Source organism: Echeneis naucrates, chromosome 23 (genome assembly GCF_900963305.1).
Source record: "Echeneis naucrates chromosome 23, fEcheNa1.1, whole genome shotgun sequence".
Lineage (NCBI taxonomy): Eukaryota > Metazoa > Chordata > Actinopteri > Carangiformes > Echeneidae > Echeneis > Echeneis naucrates.
The window spans coordinates 14545163-14559184 of record NC_042533.1 but is presented as its reverse complement, the minus strand read 5'-3'; the positions used below and the strand labels follow the sequence as shown (position 1 = coordinate 14559184).

Sequence of the window (14022 nt, the reverse complement as noted above, 5' to 3'; positions counted from 1 at the left end):
GCTTAGGACCGAGTACAATAACTTCTGTTTTGTCAGAGTTGAGAAGTAAAAAATTTCCAGTCATCCAGACTTTTATGTCTTCAAGACATGCCTGCAGTCTGACTATCTGACTGACTTCATTTGGCTTCATTGATAGGTACAGCTGAGTATCGTCTGCGTAGCAGTGGAAATTGATGCTGTGTTTCCTGATAATGTTGCCTAGAGGAAGCAGATAAAGCGTAAAGAGGATTGGTCCAAGTACCGAACCCTGCGGGACTCCATGACTGACTACAGTACATGAGGAGGAGCTGTTGTTTACATGAACAAACTGATGTCTATCTGATAAGTAGGATTTGAACCACTTTAGTGCAGTTCCTTTAATTCCAATTTCATGTTCCAGTCTCTGTAGTAAAATATTATGATCTATGGTGTCGAATGCAGCACTAAGATCTAGAAGGAGAAGTATGGAGGCTGATCCATTGTCTGAGGCCATTAGAATGTCATTGGAGACTTTAACCAGCGCTGTTTCTGTGCTATGATGGGCTCTAAATCCTGACTGAAACTCTTCGAACAAACTGTTCCCATCCAGATGCTCGTGTAGTTGTTTTGCTACAGCTTTCTCAATGATTTTAGAAATAAATGGAAGGTTCGATATGGGTCTATAGTTTGCCAAAACATCTGGATCAAGATTAGGCTTTTTAAGCTGGGGTTTGATGACCGCAGTCTTAAGTGCCTGAGGTACATAACCCAGAAATAAAGTCAGATTAACCAAATCTAGAATAAACGGCTCAATTACATAAAAGATCTCTTTAAAGAGGCTAGTTGGTACTGGGTCTAATAGACAGGTTGACGGTCTGGTTGATGAAACTATAGAAGCTAGCTCTGAGAGATTTAGAGGTGAGAATGATTCCAGATGTAAAAGAGGCGCCGCAGCTGATTCAGCAGTTGCCGTCTTCAGAAGGGGATTTTATCTAACGTAGGCAAGAGCTGATAAATTCTTTCTCTGATCGTGAGAATTTTGTCTGAAAAAAAACTAATAAAATCATTACTGCTTAGAGCTAAGGGGATCACTGGTTCAACTGAGCTATGGCTCTCTGTCAGCCTGGCTACAGTGCTGAAGAGAAACCTCGGGTTGTTCTTGTTTTCTTCTATGAGTGCTGAGTAATATGAACTTCTAGCACTGCGGAGAGCTTTTTTATACATTTTTAGGCTGTCTTTCCAGGCTCTGTGAGACTCTTCTGGCTTACTGGAACACCAGTTTCTTTCTAATTTCCTTGATGTCTGCTTCAAGGTACGGATTTGGTAACTATACCAGGGAGCAATCCTCCTCAGATTGAATATTTTCTTTTTGAGAGGGGCAGCATTATCAAGATTCGAACGCAGTGTGGCCATAGTGCTAGTCACAAGGTCATCAACCTGCGTATGGGAGAAATCCTCATTTAAATTTAGATTTAGATATGGCATTGTTGGGAATGATGACCAAATGTTCTCTTTAAATTTAGCCACAGCAGCTTCAGATAAACATCTTCTATAGCTGAATTTATTCCTCAATGCTGTGGAGCCCATTAAAGTAAACTCAAATGTAATAAGGTAATGGTCAGACAGGAGAGAATTTTGGGGAAGAATTGTTAGCTTGTCAATTTCAATGCCATAAGTTAGAACAAGATCAAGGATATGATTGTAAAAGTGAGTGGGTTCATTCACGTGCTGGGAAAAGCCAATTTAGTCTAGTAGGGAAAGAAACCCAGAACTAAGGCTGTCGCTTTCTACATCAACATGTATATTGAAATCTCCCAGAATAATGATTTTATCTGTACTAAGTACTAACTCTGATATAAACTCAGAAAACTCTGATAGGAATTCTGAGTACGGACCAGGTGGACGGTATACTGTAACTAACAGAACTGGTTTTTCACCTTTCCAGTCCGAGTGGGAGAGACTAAGAGTGAGGCTTTACAGATGTATTATTTCTCTTTGAGACTCTGTGGCTCTCAAACAGATCGTTTATTATTTTAATTTAAACCGGTAAGTTGTGTACAGTTCTCTCTGTGACTGCATGACCTTTTTTTTTTTTTTTGGACTCACATTTGTTCAGGAAAACATTTTGTACGTTAGTTTTTTCAGCCTAACGACTTGAGGCCAACACTTAACAGGGTAATGAGTGTTGGGCTATGTGGGGCCTACATAAAGTTTAGAAATGTGAGAGTCATTTACTGAACCAAAAAATGTGCTGGGGAGATTTTTACTGTCACTTCTGCATGTTATCACCTAGCGATTACCATCATTGTCATAACTGATGCGTTCAGGACTCAAAGCATCCCTCTTTTGTTTGCACCTGTTACTCTAGAGGCTGACATCACAGAGAAGTTCAAAGTGAAGTCACCAATGTGCTTTACTTTACACCTGGATTGTTTTGCGTTGTGGACGTGCCGCTTTGAGCCAGCCCCTTTTTGTGTTAGGGTTGGTTTCTGGAGCAGGTTTTAACAATGTCTCCTTTGTCTGTCAGCATGTGCTCCCATTTCTCTGTCTGAAGTGATTAGTAGGTGACAAGGTAAGTACCAGGAGGAAGATAAAAAGCCTAAGATAGGCTTGAAAGGAAGGGAGGCATCCTGTGGTTGAATTCAACATGAATAATGGAGGGGCCGGAGGGATTAAAATCATGGAGGAAACCTCAGACTTGAATTGAATTCCTTCAATAAGCCCTTTAAACTGTTCTGAAACATGTCACTGAAACTTAGACAGCTCTTTCATAATGCGGTTACATCAGCTCCTCAGGATGCCCCATATACTGTGATTTAACCCACATCAATAACCGTGCAGTAGTTTGACCTGACTCTGGTCATACTGGATTGAGGATCTGAGGTTAAGAACTTATTCAAAGCCAATGGTGGAGAAAGTACACAGCTCCATCATCAATTGGTCCTCGTCAGATCTTACTCCAATACAAGTGATCATTGTTCAGTCATAATTGAACTTGAGCTGAAGTACAAGAGTAAATATTCAAAAGCACACACTTGTAGTTACGTTGTTCTAAAAACATAACTCTGAAGTAACCTGCTGACTGTGGAGAAAAAAAAGATGTATATCTATTATTTATTTTATTTAATTTTCAACTGCTAATTGTTCACTCATCATCTGTTTACCTGTTTCCAGGTCGTGGGAGTGCTGGAGCCAATCAAAGCTCACACTGGGCGAGGGGGTGGGGTACAACCTGGACAGGTTGCCAGTCCATCATAGGTCCAACTCACACTCACACTTAGACCTATGGACAATTTAGAGTCACCAGTTGAATAAATGTGCATGTTTTTGGACAGTGGGAGGAAACCAGAGTACCCGGAGAAAACCCACGCAGGCACTGGGAGAATGGCCCCCTGTGAACAGAATCAGAACAATTGGTCCTGATTCTGAGTCTGAACTGTGTATGTACCTCAGGGTCACGCTGGAGTTGTGGATGTGCCTCAGAATCCAGCTCTCCTGTAAGAAGAAGACTACTGTGATGACTCGTAAGACTTATCTGATGAGTCCTTTGAAGACGAAACTCAGACCTAGTCAAATAGATTGAGCAGACAGGAAAACCCATGCAGGCAGGCACGCCAGCCCCAGACCCAGGAATCAAACCCAAACATGATGCGGGCTGTGGGGCAACAACGCTAACCACCACTGCTGCCATGCTGCGCGTATCGATCAAGGGTGCTGAAAACCCAGCTGACATCTCAGTTGGGGTCGGGGTTAAACTGGACAGGTCACCATTCTATTGCAGGGCCGAGATGTACATGCAGAGACAAACAACCACTGACATTCATGCATATGAGCAATTTAGAGTCAACAATCAACCTGGCATGCATTTGGACTGTGAGAGAACATGCAAGATGCATGATGTACAAGACAAAATCTACAGACATTAGCTGTCCCCTGTTGGGTTTCAACAGTCGCTTTCTAAAGCTGTTTTTTTCCTCACATTAGGCTCCTGGGGAAGACTCTTCAGCTTCATCTTTCTGACCATCACTAGAACTCTGCCAAGGTCGAAGGAGTATTAAATGTACAGGAGTCCCAAGTTTAAAGAACCTCAAAGCATCAACGTGTACAGTTAACTACTTTGATCAAGTATGTGTGCTTTGATACTGTCCACCCTGGTTGGCAGCTGATAGATGCCATCAGCTCTGAAGGATGGCCTTGCCAATCCCACCTGTTTTAAAGTAACCCTTTGAAACTGCCACTGAAGATCCGTTTGAGCTGTCACGTGGTTTATTTGAGGTTAAACTGCCCTTGATGTAACTGAGTTTCAGGCCCCTTCCTGTCTTTAAAAAAACAGCAGCAAGTTCAGGCAAAGCAACTTGAAATAAACCTAACGATGACTTCAGACTCTGAGAGGGACAATATGTTTTCTGTTCCTACCACAAAGACGCACAAGTGGCAATGAGTGCAAATGTCAAAGCTACTAAAGCATGTCAGACAGAAGGGTACTTAAGGGTTAGTTGATAAGGGCACATTAATTATTTTCAAAATTACTGTGTATTTGATATCTCTAAACAAAGTCAGCGTAGAGGCAAGCTGTGAGAACTGCCTTCAGCTTTCAAGATAAACATGGCTTGTCCATTAATCTTTTCTCTGTCTTTAATCCAAAGGAAACAGACAATGTACCCTCATGGAGTAGCCATCATGCTTTTCTGGGAGACTTTCATAGATACTGCGGTCAGTTTCACCTTAAAGAGACCTCTGATTATCTTGGGGGATATTTAGTTGTGAATGCACCCCAGGATCACAGTTGTTAGCTCAGCAGTGGAATAAGTTAAACACTGAACATCAAAATATCGTAAAACCTAAGCCTAACCCTAAGCCCAAAGGTCTTTTGTGTTTCTGTTGTCAATAACAAAGTTAATCATGTCATTATTGTAGCCATGATAACAAATATTGTCTAATATTGATGAAGCGCTAATTAAAAAAAATAAAATCACAATCTTCTCATAACTATGACATGACTGACTGATGACATTTTGGTATACTGGGACGTATTTGGTTTGATAGTGTATGCATATCATTTAGAGTCACTGATGGCTCTTATTCAATTCTAAACCACCCTCTGGTTTTTGAGCTGCTGTTTTGTTTTTTTGTTTTTTTTTTAAAGATTAACAAATTATGTTGTTTTGAAGACTTGAAACTGGAGACTGAGACCATAAACTCACTAGGAAAATGTTTGCTATAAATCAAAGGAGAAATGGTCACATTTTCACAGTGATTTCAACAAAAGCCGATTCTTTTTAGAACCAGTGGAGTCACCCCTCGAAGGTCATTAGATGAAGTGACGGTTTAAGGTTTTTCAGTATTTGCTTCATACCTCAGACCCAGAGTCTACAATTATGGGAAATCTACATTAACATCAGTGTGTTGAAACAAATAAATTATATGGTTGTTGGACTGGTTGAATTAGAAAATGAAGGGTTTGGGCAATAGAATACAATGGGTTGAAAAAGGAGAGAGATCAACAAAGTACTTTTAAATATGCAGCATAAGAACACGGTCAAGAAGAAGCTTATAATAGGAAATAAAATAAATGAGCAACCACAAGAAATAAATACTTCTCTAAACTTTTCATTCCAAAGCCCCCGGAGGAAAGTAATACCGAGGCATATCGGTCCTACTGAAAATAATGCCAAGTTAACTTTAGAGGAGAAGGAATCTTCTGAGGGTCTCATTACGCAACAAGAGTTACAGGAAGCCATAAGCTCTTTTGAAAAGGGTGAAAGCCCAGGAGCTGATGTCATCCCTGTAGTTTTTGTCAAACCTTTTATCAATACATCAAAGCACCTCTGCTTCATACTTTCCATTGATCATACAGCACAGAAAAGCTGTTGGAGACTCAACAGCAAGGGTTAAATTCCTTGCTGTTAAAATACGACCAAAATGGACAGTACAAGGATCCAACTATATTGCAGTATAGTAGTATAGTATACTATATGCAGAATATTGGCCAATAACTTTGCAGTGTGATCGTGCAAAGATATTGGCCAAATGCCTTGCAAAAAAAAGTGTTACCAAATATTATACATCCAAATCAATGTGCATTATTGCAGGGCAGATCCATAACCTAAAATATTAGACAAGTAATTGAAGTAATTGAATATCATGATGAGAAAAACATTCCTGCCTTGATTTTTTCTATTTTGAAAAGCTTTCGATAAAGTATGTTTGGATTGAATTTATAAATGTGTAGAATATTTCATTTTTTTAACCTCTTTGATTATCTTGATTAAAGTAATTTATAGTAATCCAAATTGTAAAGTTCTAAATAATGGATAAAAAAAAAACAAAGGTTACACGGAGGACCGAAACAGGCTTGCCTGATTTCAGTCGGCGTACTTATTTATTCTAGCTATAAAAACTTTAGCACAAAAAGTGAGAGCAAATAGTAAAATTGAAGGTTTGAGAATATTTACCTGAGAATCAAAAGTTTCAGTGTATACAGATGATGTGAATTTTCAAATACAACTGAATGAAACAACCTTTACTGCACTAGTTGACGAGTTAAATGAATTTTCTAGTATTTCTGGTTTGAAGCGTAACTATGAAAAATATGCAGTTCTGCGTGTCTGGTCCTTCAGAGGCTCCAACATGGATTTCTGTTGTGACTTGTCAGTTAGGCATACATGTGCCTAGAAATATGGAGAATATAACAACAGAAAATTTTGAAAGAAAGCTTCTTAAAAGTGACAGAATATTAAAAGCCTGGAGAACGGCTAGGTTGACTGTTTATGGGAAAATAATAGTGTTAAACCTATTAGTGATCCCTAAGTCTGTTTACATCCTTATGGCATTAACCTTACCAAAGGAAGATCTTTTTAAAAAATATGAAATAATGGTTTTTGTTTTTTTTATGGAGGGACAGGCCAGACAAAATAAAGCATGGCTACTTATATAACGATTACAGTTATGGTGGGCTTAAGCTATTGAGCCTCCTTAACTTTGCAATAAAAGCATCCCTTGAGCCCAAATGTAACTTAAATCTCCAGTGGTTAAGAACTTTTCATCCTCTATTTCATAAATTACTTTATCCTTAGTTTCAGTTAACTGCCTATCAGTTTGCTCTGTTGAAGAGAAAAGCTTCCTTATCTATCAGGTTTCTTGGAGGAAGCTATAGTTAGTTACCTTCAATACCAGTATCATCAACCAGAATGACCTCATGAAATTCAAAGTCGATTGTTATGGTACAATAGTAATATTACGATTAATAATATGCCCTTTTTTTTTATAGAATCAATGTTTACAGTGAGTTCATTATTTATGAATGACCTTTCAAATAGTAAAGGTGAAATTATGTTTTACAATGAATTGAATGACAGCTATATATGGGAATGTTTGTGACTCCTTGACAGATAACCAACTTTGGGCAGCTATTCTACACACTTAGAAAAGGAAACTATCATTAAGTGTAAAACAACTTGTATGTTGCCCCACTATCAAGGATAGAACATGGGTAAATAAGAGGAAGATAAATGAAAAAGGATATTATTTTTGTATGTAAAAAAAAAATAATAATAATAATAGTATTTTTAAAAAATGGCAGTGGCACCGGTTGCTGTAAGTTAAAAATGGGAGGAGCTTCATGTATTCCATGAAAAAAGGTTTTTACAAGCATTTATACAGCCACCTTTGATATTTCTATTTGAATTATACAGTTAAAAATCATCTATAGCTATTCGCCCACCAAAAAAATGGGGCATCCAACAATGTGACTTATGCAGATTTTGTGAAGAGTCAGATCTTCATTTATTTTGGTATTGTAGGGAAGTTGCTCTTTTTTGGATAGGTCGATGGTTTTCTGTTTATAGGCCCAGCTTTTATAGCTGCCCTTTAGCTTATAGCTTATAGCATGCCCTACAGCTTATGTTTGGTAATTTAAGGAATGAAATAGAAGGAAAAGACTTCCTTATTATATTATAATCAGATATCATCACTTTCATGTAGAAAGTCTTTATATTTAAAACGACAACAAAAACAGCAGTTAAATATTGAGCGTTTCAAAATGTTCTTTGAAATTTCAGTGGATTGTTGAAAAAGATGTTAGAAGATGATAGAAAAAAAGAACTGTTTATAATTTTTGAACATGGGTGAGTCAGGATGAAGGGTGGGAGGAGGCCTTTGTTTACCTTTGTCTGTTTCTCTTTTTTTGTTATATTATCATTTATTCATTGTTTTCCTTGAAATCTAATCTCCTTAAAAGCTACAACAGGAAGCCAATTCAACTCTCTTCTTTCTTTGACGGTTACATTTGTAGGTAGCTTTGTCGTGTTGATGGGGGCATCTGTTTTTGTGAAGATGTTTTGTTGTTGTAATGTAATGTTTTGGTTTTGCAAACTGTGTTTGTTTTATATCTTTAGATATGCCTGTGTGTGTATTTCTTTGTTGTTGTTTTGTGGTTAGTAAAAAAGAAAATGAAGGGTTAATTTTTATTTTATTGACCTGTGTTTTTCCCATGAATTACCTGGCACACAATGATAACACTAACTATCAATGTGTCAGTGCTAAGGCCATACTGAAAAACAACAAATCAACTCCATCGTTGACGCATTCTTTAAACTATTTAAACTAAGCTACTCTAAATTGGTAGTTAAATTATAATTTGCATAATAATGAATGAGCTGGCCATATATTTAGTTTGTGTAAACTTTATCAGTAAAGTAGTATGAATGCTGAAGTGGCTTGAAGAGGAAGAAGGCAAAAGTTTGTACTGGGGTCATTTCCTTACTTGCACAGGGATAAATAGAGATAAAGAGGTTGTTTACATCTTGCAAGGAATATAAATAACTGCTGTAAAATTTGTCTTATATGATTCTCAAACAAACTGAGGTAAGTGACTCAGTGCTTTCATCAATAGATGAGATTGTGCACTATTTTCCAAAGTTAAAGTCACAAAGCCCTAGTATTGCAACTTTAACAGCATTTTCCTGGTCAAGGAATAAAAGCACATTACACATCAGAAATGGCTCCATCTCAATATCCATTCCTTCTATTCCCAAATGTCAAAAAGTATTACATCAATGATATAATGCAGGTATTTATTTATGATATCTGATGTCATTTGCCAACTTGTCAAAATTGAAACAAATATTCTCAGGAGTTCCTCATGGCTTTAATGACAATAAGCTCCCCCTACCAAGAGCAACAGCACAGAGTCATTCATTCATAAAGTGTCCAGTGGGGGTAAACTGTTTGCACAGGAGCCTAGAGGGTTCTCATAAAACAGGAAGGAAAACAGCAATAAAAGCTTTAGGTTTCATTTCTCTGTCTGCACATTGCTATGTTGTTTTTCATTAAATGTTCGTTAGATAAAGTCATGGTTGATGGCTGTTATTATCTTTAACCCTTACAAGGTAGCCATTGTACATTTCCTCTCAGTTGCAGCACAGGGTTCAGGAAAAAACACGTTCTTATATAAAAGACTTACATTGTACCATTGTTGTTTGGTTCGAGGGACTATGACTACAGCTCAAGGACGATCTTATTAGATTTTGGTGCTCAAAGGCCAAAATTCAAGGCCACTGTGACCTGTGTGAATATGATAATCCAGACCAGCTTGACGTAGTGTTTTAAAATCTGGCCCAAGTATTCACGTCAATCAAAAATGATTTGATGGTCAAATGTCAATGACATATGTTAAGCATGGTGATTGGATGTTGATGAATCCACCTAAGGACTAACAGTTAACCAAACTTTCACCCACAAAATAGATGTACAGTATCAGTCAAAAGTTTGGACACACTTACCCATTCAAATGAATCAGAATGTATGTCCAAACCTTTAATAAAATTGCTCAACAATGCCACTCTGTTATATTCTAGATATATGGTCACAAATCATGAAATACTGAAAAGATCCCCCTGAGTGTCGTAGAGCAAAATATTCTTTGCAACATTAAACGAGCATTCAGACTTCATTCTCATCAGACAGCTTTATTGTTATTGTTATTATTATTATCCTTTAGCTTCCTGCGCTATTCAGTAGCTGTCCCTTCTCTTCTTTGTTTGGGCTGAACCGCCAGCAGTGAACAATGATTGACAGGTGCAGGTGAACTGTGAGACACTTCAACTAAGTTACAGTGGTGGGTCCCTGTAAATGAATCCCCAGCGCTGTGGAAAACTCTACCGTGAGAAAAGTGATGGGAAATCCCCCCTTTTCAGCTTCATGCTGCAGTGTCAGGAGCAGCCACACATGGGAACAACTCAATACACTCAATAATCTTAATCTACACACTTTGGCCTCATCTGTTTGTTACCACCGCCGGCTACTTTCATTTACACTCTGCCTCATTTTACTGTTAGTGTAACTTGACACGGTTTTGTATGCACACATTTTAACTTTGTTTAAAGTCTCTGTTGTATTCATCATTCCTTTATTTACCTTTGAATTACATTTAGGTTTATTTGGTCTTTGCAATTTTGATATTTTTGGGTCTCCATTTTTACATCATTTTGTGTACCATTTGATTTGGCCAAACTTTTAGCTATAAGCTATTTATATGTGCTCCCCCAATTGTCTCAGGTCTCTTAATGCCTAAGTATAGTCCATCCATCCATCTACTACTGCTTTTCCATTTCTGGGTTGCAGGGAGCTGGAGCTAATCCCAGCTCACTCTGGGTGAGGGCGGGGTATGGCCTGGACAGGTTGCCAGTCCTTTGCAGGGCTGACAGACACAGAGACAGACAGAGAGGTGCAACCACTCACACTCAGTATTCTTTTTACCTCACTGCTTGGTCTCTTACAGTTCCATAAACACGTGTTTGACATCAGAACTGCCCCACAACTGAGATATTATTGTAAAGGTCAGGATGACCTCTACTGCTCTGCCCCTGCTGTCAGATAGACCTGAGGGTTATTTAACATGAACCATTACAAGATAAAAACCCCACCAACAAACTGTATTCACGGAAAATGCAGAAGAGTTCATGTGTGTCAGTCCTAACTGATTCAGAACTGAGCCTAGTGTACCAAAGTTGTTGCAGAGCTTTTCACTTAAACTTGTTATTCAAAAGAAATATTCAAAATAGGGAACACAGTTTAAATGAAATGGTAAAATGCATAATCAGACTGGCATTGAAAGGCTTCACCACAATAGTATTTTGAAGTTGAGGTCAGAATATGGTCATTGTTTCTATGTTTCCTGAAAGTGTGAGTGCAGCATTCGAAAGACACGTAGTCGACACATAGTCGACACGTAGTCGGCACCTCCATGGTCTGTGATGTGTCAACATAGTCATGGTGGTCTGATATTTTTACTCTAATGATTCTGGGAACGTGAACAGTTAATGCTGTGGGAACTTTTCTCAGAAAACAAAAGGTCATCAGCTGCACTGATATAAACATTTGAACTGCACACATTCACCCTTATTTCAATGGATGATCACAACGTTCCTGCTGGCTTTCATTGAAAACACTATAACACATATATGTGATAATCACATCTTCCTCCCAGCCAAATTGGATCCTGACTTTATCCAGTGGAAAAAAACAGGCTCAAGTAAATTCAGTGATCTCTATATAGATGGGACTTTCGCTACCTTTGATTTTTATATATTTTATTGTATTTTACTTTGCATATGTTTACGTGCGTGGGTCTGTACTGGCAGTATGGGGAGGGTGGGAGTGGGGGGGTTGAAAATACGGGGGGAAAAAAGAAAAGACAGACGAATGCTTGTTACTGTAAAAATAAAAATCAAATAAAAATATGTTAAAATACGTTATGTTAATTTGTTAATTAAATTGTCTATGGCATTATGGGAGTGCATAACTATATGTACTCCAAAAATGTCTTGTTTTATCAGAATGGCAATGCCCTGAGTTAAGGGAGCTATCTTTGTTGCTTAGCATGTGTCATTATTAGAATTGAGCTTTCCAAATAAGAATTAATTACTGTAAATAATCATTGAATCATGAAAAGGAAATTCCTGATGGCAGTGGATCCTTTCCACGTTCATTTTTTCTAATGATGTAAAAATGCATGCTCATGCTTCTCATCTTTCATGTCATATGAGGTAAAACTCCCCAGAGTGAGAACAGAAGAATGATCTATTGTGGTATTCGAATGTGACTCATGATGATGTGAAAGACACAAAGACATAACAAAACTGAGAGACAGAGAGAGGATGAGACATGAAATTACCACAAACCTCCATATCTCCAGATAAGATAAACAATCTCTCAGTGCTCTCAAAGATCAGAACAGACCTGGTCCTGGGCCTGACCCTGATTATCTGTCACAGATATGTTGTCATTGTTCCGTCAGGGCTACATTGTTCTTCCGTTTGTACTCTAATGATATGAGGTTGTTTAAGAAAGAACTTAGAGAACTTAGACAATGATGAAGAAGGGAAACTGAGGCACTAAATTATTGAAATAATTTATAGACATCTTCAACACACCACAGGAGACATGTATGGAAATGTGAACTTGAGCTAAACTGGACTGAGTGATGAGCCACCTCCTCAGGTCCACCCATTTAGACGTCCACAGTGCAGCCACGTTTAATACTGCAGACCGATGCTCTTTAAGTGTTGTCATACATTTAATTGTGACAAATATCTGGTCCAGGACATAAATAGGGGAGCTAGGGTTCGAAAATGAAAGCTGAGCAGATAATAAAGAGAGTGCTTGGGTTAACAGTTATAACGTGTAGCTGGTCATAATTGTTTAAATGTGTAAAAATATATTTCCTTTCTAAAACTGGGCCGAGCTCCAGGGGTGTGTGAAAGCAGAAGTGTCTGGAGCTTTCAATTCACTTACTTTTGAAAGTTATGCATAAAAATAATGGCCCTCTGCATGCCTTTACTGCCGCTGTAATGTTATGAGGAAAAGGAGTGTCATGTGTCAGAAAACCAGTTTATGGAGATAAACTTGATAATCTCTTAGTGAGCTCATGTCTAAGTCAACAATATGTCCATTGTTCAGTTTGTCTTGCCACATACATTGAGAGGTTTACTACTAATAATGAGCTTGTTTAACTGTGGTAATATGTCAAAGACATAACCACAGACAAGCCTAATGGAAAACCATGATGTCCCAGCGGAATGACATAAGTTCTTGAATGTCCAGAAAAATGTCCAGAAAAAAGGCTACACAAAAAAATATACTTCATTATGAACCACAGTGCTAACAGAGATTATAAATAAGTTTTGAGACAGATTGCCAATAAGAATAAGAAAAAAGTTAGACTTAAAACATTTTGTATTCAGGAGACAAAGTGTAACTTTCTTTCTGAAATAAAATGAAATGAGCCAAATCTCTCATGGTGAGAGTCCATATTCAATATCTCATGCACTGCAGCATAGTGGTTAACGGTGTCGCCCCCCAAGAAGAAGGTCACAGGTTCAGTTCGAGGACGGTCCTTTCTGTGTAGAGTTTACCTGTTCTCCCCATGTCTGCGTGGGTTTCCTCCGACCGTCCAAAGACATGCATGTTTGGGCTAACTGGTGACTCTAAATTGTCCCTGTCTGTCTCTCTGCGTTGGCCCTGTGATAGGCTGGCAACACGTCCAGGGTGTACCCCGCCCTCATCCAGTGTGAGCTGGGATTGGCTCCAGCACCCCCCAAAAACGGATAAGCAGTAGAAGTTGAATGAGTAAATGAATGAATGCGTTGATATCAATATAAAGATATATTTGTGGTTTTAAGGGCCTTCTCTCTTTGGAACTGTAGTTACTCCGAGTCAGTCAACCAATCAGAAGAGAGGCTCTGTGTCTCCCTTCTGATTGGCTTCTGAGCCGCTATTTGTTCCTCTGTGTTCATAAACTATATTGTAACTCTCTGTCTGCTTTTGAGAAAGATTTTAGGGAGTTCAGTGGAAACTCCAGATGTCTGCGGTGACTAAAAACTATGATGTGAGATTGAACCAAAAGACAAAAGTTATGGACAGGACAGCTCAACGATGAGTTGAAAAATTGGTAGAATGCTTCGCGAAATCAGTTGTTAATCCTCTAAAAAAATGATATATACAAAAAATCATGTGATTTCCTCTACGTTTCCAGCATCACCTCATTCAGGGGAGCTCTTTAAA

General features: G+C 38.3%; 1 long non-coding RNA gene across 1 annotated transcript; it reads right to left on the bottom strand.

The window, feature by feature from the left end:
• Positions 1-1845: 1845 nt before the first annotated feature.
• LOC115037047 (uncharacterized) lies at positions 1846-6490 on the bottom strand. The gene is made up of 3 exons (XR_003840441.1): positions 6414-6490; positions 3407-3453; positions 1846-3241 (listed from the first exon to the last, which is right to left on the bottom strand). It is a non-coding gene; the product is annotated as an uncharacterized LOC115037047 (long non-coding RNA).
• Between the last annotated feature and the right edge of the window lie 7532 nt (positions 6491-14022).